The sequence below is a fragment of the Rutidosis leptorrhynchoides genome, chromosome 7 (genome assembly GCF_046630445.1).
Source record: "Rutidosis leptorrhynchoides isolate AG116_Rl617_1_P2 chromosome 7, CSIRO_AGI_Rlap_v1, whole genome shotgun sequence".
In the NCBI taxonomy this organism is placed as follows: domain Eukaryota; kingdom Viridiplantae; phylum Streptophyta; class Magnoliopsida; order Asterales; family Asteraceae; genus Rutidosis; species Rutidosis leptorrhynchoides.
The window spans coordinates 212,945,144-212,954,108 of NC_092339.1; positions in this window are offsets into that span (position 1 = coordinate 212,945,144).

The window sequence follows — 8,965 nt, forward strand, 5'->3', positions numbered from 1 at the left end:
CAAATATCTTAACTTCCGCGTAGCGCGGAAAAAGGATAAGTTATGGCGGATTATCTCGCTGAACTGTCTGGAGAGTTGGAGGTGATTAACGAGCAAACCGCACTAAAACCTGAACACGGTGAAACTTGGGATTTATTTACTGATGGTGCTTCATGTGCAGAAGGTGCAGGTGTGGGTTTAGTTTTGGCAAGTTCAAGCGGTGAAGAAAATACTTATGCTCTGCGGTTTAATTTTGACGTAACAAACAATGAGGCAGAGTATGAGGCATTGCTTGCCGGTTTAAATATTGTACGAAAAATGAATATTGTTAAGTTGTGTGCATTTACGGATTCGCAGCTAGTAGCGAATCAGTTTAATGGATCTTTTGACGCGCATGATCCCTCTATGTAGAAATACTTGCAGTTGTTGAAAGAAATGGCAGTGCGATTTGAGCATTTCGAACTCGCGCAAGTGCCAAGAAGCCAAAACAAAAAGGCGGATGCGTTGAGCAAATTGGCTGCTTTAACGTTCTCGCACTTTCAAAAACAAGTATGGGTTGAGGAATTACCAAGTAAATCAATAGATAGTGACTTAATGGTTGCATCTGTTACAGAAGAACAGCAAAATTGGATGGACCCAATTCTACAATATATCCGCAGTGATATTCTGCCAGATGATGGTCGCGAAGCCCGTTTAGTAAGAGAGCGAGCACTGATGTATATCACCCAAGATGATATCTTATATCGCAAATCATATTGGGGGCCAATGATGAGTTGTGTCGGCCCAATCGAGGCAGAAATGATTATAGAAGAAGTACATAATGGTACTTGTTCACTGCATTCAGGGTACAAAACTATCGCAGCAAAAATTATGCGAATGGGATACTTTTGGCCATCCCTATACCGCGATGTAGCAAAAATTGTTAAACGCTGTAAAAGTTGCCAAAGGCATGCTCCGCAGAATCGAATGCCGCGGCATGATATGATTCCTGTTAATTCACCATGGCCGTTTAATAAATGGGCTATTAACATTGTAGGGCCATTTCCTGCAGGCCCTGGAAATGTTAAATTCCTGATTGTCGCGATTGATTACTTTACCAAATGGGTTGAAGCTTAGGCGGTTCGCACTATTACTGGTGTGCAAGTGCGAAATTTTGTATGGGAATACATTGTTTGCCGATTTGGCATTCCGCGAGAATTGGTTAGCGATAATGGTGCTCAAATAGCGAAAGATCCTTTTAAGACATGGTGTACTGATTTAAATATTATACAAAAATTTAGATCAGTGGCGCACCCACAGGCTAACGGTTTATACGAAGTAACCAATCGTGACATAGTAAGCGGAATTAAAAAGAGATTATGTGAAAAGAGAACAGGTTGGGTAGATGAATTACCCAATGTGTTATGGGCACATCGCACAACATTTAAGAAAAGCACAGGTGAAACACCTTTTAGCTTGGTGTATGGTTCTAAGGCAGTCATTCCTGCGGAAATTCGGGTACCAACGCATAGAATAGTTAACTTTGAAGAAGAAGCAAATGATGCTGCGTTGAGCGAAAACTTGAATTTCATTGAGGAGCGGCGATTAATGGCTGCTATTAGAGAAGCGAATAATAAGCAGCAAATTGCTAAGTATTATAACAAAAGAGTGCGTGCTTTGTCTTTCACTATAGGCGAATGGGTGTTGCGAAACAATGAAGCAAGCAGAGCAGAAAAGCTTGGCAAGTTGGGTCCTAATTGGGAAGGCCCTTATCAAATTGTGGCAATTAATGCCACAGGTTCATATAAGCTCGCGGATATGGAAGGGCAAGTTTTACCTAATGCGTGGCATGCTGTTTTGTTAAAGCGATATTACGCGTAGTTTTGCGAAAAATATCAAAGATATATGTACAAAGTACGACATTGGATTCAAGGCATATGGCTGATATGCTTATTAGGTGTTTTTGTTTTTTATTTTTTTTGCAAGTCTTGATCACGCTTGTAGGAATTTTAAAAATAAGCACTTGTAAAAATACGAGAAAAGCTTATTTGTGAAATACGATTAGTTATGAAATGTTTTAAAGATTGTTTCATAATGATTATAGTATTTCGCAGTGTTTAAATAGTAAAGTAATGAAATTGCCCACTTTTGCATGCGAATTATTGCGAAAGGAATTTTATATCCTAAGTGTTTGATTTTGCCAATGCTTAGATGCTTCGCAATGCTAATTAATTGCCTAAGGATCGTTTCGGCGGACTTAGAAGATTCATAACGTATAAGCATATACGCATACAGATTGTTTCGCAAAAGTACGCATTTATTATGTGCACAATAATATATGTTGGAAATTGCAAAGGACAAATTTGTGTTATGAATGTTGATAATGAAAGCGCTATAAAAATGGAAGTACTTGCAAAAATTTGAAAAAGCGAAATTTTATTAATAAGGTCGCAGAAGCAGCTGCGTGCTGTTATACAAAGTGAGTACTAATCCTTTGTTAAGTCAAGCTTGATGATGTCATCTGCAGTGACATCTTCTTGCTCACTTATTGCGGTTATCTTGGGGAGGGGAATTTCGGCTATGCCCTGTTGAGCAACCGCGTATGCTGATTTTGCCTCTTCCAGTGAGCAAATGCGATCAGCTAATGCAGATGGTAGCGGGTCTGGCAGTGGGCAGCGAATAGCAATCTCATCCATAAATTCAACCCTCTCGCATAGCCTTAACGCGGCGGCAAATGTTGAAAAATTTACAGAAACAGGCTTGGAATTGAGAATCTTTCTAGCCAGTTCAGGGAGATGTTGGCGGACCTTGGTGAACTCAAGTTCCGCAGAGGCTTTAGCAGCAAGAGCGTTGTCTCGCTCTGTCGTTAGTTTTTTCACATTCTCTGATAGTGCTTTAATGGTGTCCTGCAGTTGGTTTTCTTTCTCAGTCGCAGCAGCAACCTGTTGTTTCAAGTCATCAACGGTGGTTTTTGCTGCGGTTAGCTCATGGGAGAGATTAGCACAGCGTTTTTTGCTGTCTTCAGCTTTGATCTTCTCAGCATTGTACTTTAGTTGTTCAGCTTCAAGAACATTGAAAAATTGTTCTTGACAGCATATAACTATTATGCGCGTCCAGCGCAGAGAGTTTAGAGAACTCGCGGCGAAGCTCGCCGGGAATTGCTAACTTCATCTGTTGGAGCTGATCCAGAGCAGCAGCAGCTGAAGCATAAGTGTATCCTTCTAAACTGTAGTGACCCGAACTTTTCCATGTTTATATATATTAATTGAGATTGATATTTACATGATTAAATGTTTCCAACATGTTAAGCAATCAAACTTGTTAAGACTTGATTAATTGAAATATGTTTCATATAGACAATTGACCACCCAAGTTGACCGGTGATTCACGAACGTTAAAACTTGTAAAAACTATATGATGACATATATATGGATATATATATAGTTAACATGATACTATGATAAGTAAACATATCATTAAGTATATTAACAATGAACTACATATGTAAAAACAAGACTACTAACTTAATGATTTTTAAACGAGACATATATGTAACGATTATCGTTGTAAAGACATTTAATGTATATATATATCATATTAAGAGATATTCATACATGATAACATCATGATAATATAATAATTTAAAATCTCATTTGATATTATAAACATTGGGTTAACAACATTTAACAAGATCGTTAACCTAAAGGTTTCAAAACAACACTTACATGTAACGACTAACGATGACTTAACAACTCAGTTAAAATGTATATACATGTAGTGTTTTAATATGTATATATACACTTTTGAAAGACTTCAATACACTTATCAAAATACTTCTACTTAACAAAAATGCTTACAATTACATCCTCGTTCAGTTTCATCAACAATTCTACTCGTATGCACCCGTATTCGTACTCGTACAATACACAGCTTTTAAAAGTATGTACTATTGGTATATACACTCCAATGATCAGCTCTTAGCAGCCCATGTGAGTCACCTAACATATGTGGGAACCATCATTTGGCAACTAGCATGAAATATCTCATAAAATTACAAAAATATGAGTAATCATTCATGACTTATTTACATGAAAACAAAATTACATATCCTTTATATCTAATCCATACAACAACGACCAAAAACACCTACAAACACTTTCATTCTTCAATTTTCTTCATCTAATTGATCTCTCTCAAGTTCTATCTTCAAGTTCTAAGTGTTCTTCATAAATTCCACAAGTTCTAGTTACATAAAATCAAGAATACTTTCAAGTTTGCTAGCTCACTTCCAATCTTGTAAGGTGATCATCCAACCTCAAGAAATCTTTGTTTCTTACAGTAGGTTATCATTCTAATACAAGGTAATAATCATATTCAAATTTTGGTTCAATTTCTATAACTATAACAATCTTATTTCAAGTGATGATCTTACTTGAACTTGTTTTCGTGTCATGATTCTGCTTCAAGAACTTCGAGCCATCCAAGGATCCGTTGAAGCTAGATCCATTTTTCTCTTTTCCAGTAGGTTTATCCAAGGAACTTAAGGTAGTAATGATGTTCATAACATCATTTGATTCATACATATAAAGCTATCTTATTCGAAGGTTTAAACTTGTAATCACTAGAACATAGTTTAGTTAATTCTAAACTTGTTCGCAAAAAAAAGTTAATCCTTCTAACTTGACTTTTAAAATCAACTAAACACTTGTTCTATATCTATATGATATGCTAACTTAATGATTTAAAACCTGGAAACACGAAAAACACCGTAAAATCGGATTTACGCCGTCGTAGTAACACCGCGGGCTGTTTTGGGTTAGTTAATTAAAAACTATGATAAACTTTGATTTAAAAGTTGTTATTATGAGAAAATTATTGTTATTATGAACATGAAACTATATCTAAAAATTATGATTAAACTCAAAGTGGAAGTATGTTTTCTAAAATGATCATCTAGACGTCGTTCTTTCGACTGAAATGACTACCTTTACAAAAATGACTTGTAACTTATTTTTCCGACTATAAACCTATACTTTTTCTATTTAGATTCATAAAATAGAGTTCAATATGAAACCATAGCAATTTGATTCACTCAAAACGGATTTAAAATGAAGAAGTTATGGGTAAAACAAGATTGGATAATTTTTCTCATTTTAGCTACGTGAAAATTGGTAACAAATCTATTCCAACTATAACTTAATCAACTTGTATTGTATATTATATAATCTTGAGATACCATAGACACGTATACAATGTTTCGACCTATCAGGTCGACACATCTATATATATTTCGGAACAACCATAGACACTCTATATGTGAATGTTGGAGTTAGCTATACAGGGTTGAGGTTGATTCCAAAATATATATAGTTTGAGTTGTGATCAATACTGAGATACGTATACACTGGGTCGTGGATTGATTCAAGATAATATTTATCGATTTATTTCTGTACATCTATGAAAGGACCCGTTCATATACATTATAAACGATTCACAATAGTTGATTACATCGCGAGGTATTTGACCTCTATATGATACATTTTACAAACATTGCATTCGTTTTTAAAAGACAAACTTTCTTTACATCAAAAATTGACGGCATGCATACCATTTCATATTACATCCAACTATAATTGACTTAATATTAATCTTGATGAACTCAACGACTCGAATGCAACGTCTTTCAAAGTATGTCTTGAATGACTCCAAGTAATATCCTTAAAATGAGCTAATGCACAGCGGAAGAATTCTTTAATACCTGAGAATAAACATGCTTTAAAGTGTCAACCAAAAGGTTGGTGAGTTCATTAGTTTATCATAATCCATCATTTCCGTAATAGTAATAGACCACAAGATTTCAGTTTCTATAAATATCCGTACACTCGCAAGTGTATAAAAGTATTCTATAAGTTGTAGGCACCCGGTAACAAGCTTTAACGTTCATGTTTTACCCTCTGAAGTACACCAGATCAGGTGTGTTTAAAATAACCTCGAAGTACTAAAGCATCCCATAGTCAGGATGGGGTTTGTCAGACCCAATAGATCTATCTTTAGGATTCGCGCCTACCGTACATAGACAAGTAGTTTAATGTTACCAAGCTAAGGGTATATTTCTGGTTTAAACCCACGTAGAATTAGTTTTAGTACTTGTGCCTATTTCGTAAAACATTTATAAATCATCGCATGTATTCTCAGCCCAAAAATATATATAAAAAGGGAGCAAATGAAACTCACAATACTGTATTTCGTAGCAATTATGTATATGACGGCACTGAACAAGTGCAGTGTTTATCTCGGATTCACGAACCTATATTAAGTATATATATTTATATATTGGTCAATATCTGTCTAACAATTTAGGTCAAGTCGTAGTGTATCACAATCCTAATGCTCGAGACCGACATGCAAAAGTCAACAAAATTCAACTTGACCCAAAATGACTTCCAAAATCTATACATGTTTATTATATAACTTATATATAGTAGTTTTATATATTTAAATATATTTATCAGATCTTATTATACTAAATAATACAAGTCATTTATTAATAAATAAAAATTTATATTAAAATTCATATATGATAAAAATATACTTTTATATATCTCAAATAATAAAATTTATAAAATTCACTTAATATCATAAAAATATAGTGGTATGTATTATTAATGTAATTACATTACGTGTGGTAAAAATATCTTTGTACGCATATTTATTTGATAAAATAATATTGATAATAATAATAATGATAAAAATAATAAAATGATAGTTTCAATAAAAATATTAATTTTTAATAATAAAGATAATTTTAGTAATAACATCAACTGATAACAGTTATAATAATCGTTTTAATAATAATATTAAAATTAATGATAATTCAGTTGACCATATCTTTTAATCCGTTCAACGAAACCACACGATTTCTAAATGAAAAGTTATTAATTTTTTCTTCAGATTTTCAACGACATGCATATCATATAACTTATCTCAGTAGCATATGTATCAAATTCGTGATTTATCATAAACTATTTAACAACGAAACTAAGCATACAAACATGCATAATCATATATACTCGAGCACTAGTCAGGGATACACTATTAATATATAAAAGATAAGATATGAATGCTCACGTATCAATATTGTGATTCAATATTGCAGGAAAGTACGTAGACGCAACGAAAATGATAAACGTTAGGTTGACCTCACGAGCAATACCCTCGATCAATACCCGTAACCTTCATAGCTATAACCCATAATTTCCTTAGCTCTATCCCATTTGAAAACTTATTTTGAAATCGTCTAAATATAACTCCGTCGTAGTATTTTATGTATACTAATAATATCTTGAAATAATACTAAGTAAATATATATATATATATATATATATATATATTATTATTATTATTATTATTATTATTATTATTATTATTATTATTATTATTACCATTATTATTATTATTATTATTATTATTTGTCTTAGTAATGTTATTATCATTATTCTCATTATTATTAGTTTTAGTATATTTATTATATTTATTATATATATATTTATAGATTTTTATATACAATAACAAATAGATATATGAGTGAATGGAATGGGTATACATCACTTTCTCCTTTCTCTTTTCTTATTCTACTCGTGATACCAGTCAGGAGCCAACAACCCTACAAAAGATTTTGATCAATATTTTTTTTTTTGTTGGATTCAATCATTCTGTTATATATATATATTTTTTTATTTCTTTTCTTCTCTGCGTGATTAACTGCTATCCTTAAATCAAGTAAGATTATTCAGCTATTTTTTTTTTAAAACGATACCTCTGTTCCTTCTTTTTTTTTTATAATCGAATTTGAAATTTATTTAAAAATGTAATATTGCAAAGTCATTAGGAATTGATTACATAAACTAACTGCAAAGTTTGAAACTTCAATTCTTCCTATTGACTACGAATTTTTGAGTCAAAGATTAAAATGAAAAAGTCAACTGATTTGTTCTTCGCCAAATTCGTTTTTATTTTGAAGTTTCTGATAAAATTAATGATTTGTAAAGTTTCCATGAACATTTTATAACCTATTTCATGTTATAACTTTTATCTATAACATATTTTTCAAAATCAAATTTTTTTTTATATATATATAGCGACGAACATCAGCAGCTATATATTTTTTATTTATTTATTTTTTTTTATTTTTTTTTCCTTCGCTTTCTAGTGCTACATATATTGATGTTAATTAGTTATTATTATTTGAGGTAACAAAATCTGTGATTGATTGGAAAATTGATTGTACTCGGTTAATTTTTTATATAAAGGAGATGAAGAAAGGGATAACAGGGGAGTGATACTTAAATAAATTTAGGATGAGAGTAATTAAAAAAAAAGCAAACAGCTGAGTGGCTCGTGTGTATGTTGGACAAACGAGAGGTCCTGAGTTCGAACCCAGGCCACTACAATTTATTTTTTTAAGTATTAAGAGAAGCTGATGGGCTGTGATCTATTATGATTGTTGGGCCGTGAGGATCCATGTAGCTGTTGGGCCGAAATTAAAAGAAATTTGTTTAAACATAGATTAGGTATAATTAAATTCAGAAAAACAATTGCAGACGAAAGGTTTAGGAGTGGTTCAGGTGAACGGGAGGTCGCAGGTTCGAGCCTGGTTCGGGGCGCTTTCTTTTTAAAACAGATTTTGAGGTAGTTCTTCATTTTAATTTTTTTTTATTATTATTACTATTGTTATTTTAATTATTATTATTATATTAACTATTATTAATATCAACACAAGTATTAGAACAAGTATTATTATTATTATTATTATTATTATTATTATTATTAAGGTTATTGATATTAGGAATATTATTATCATTCTAAAATTTGTAAGATGATCATTATTATTAAAAGTAATATAAGTGTTATTATTATTACTAAACATTAGTATTGTAATTAACATTATTATTTTTATTAATATTAGTATTAGTATTATCATTATTAATAAAGTTATTATTATTATCAT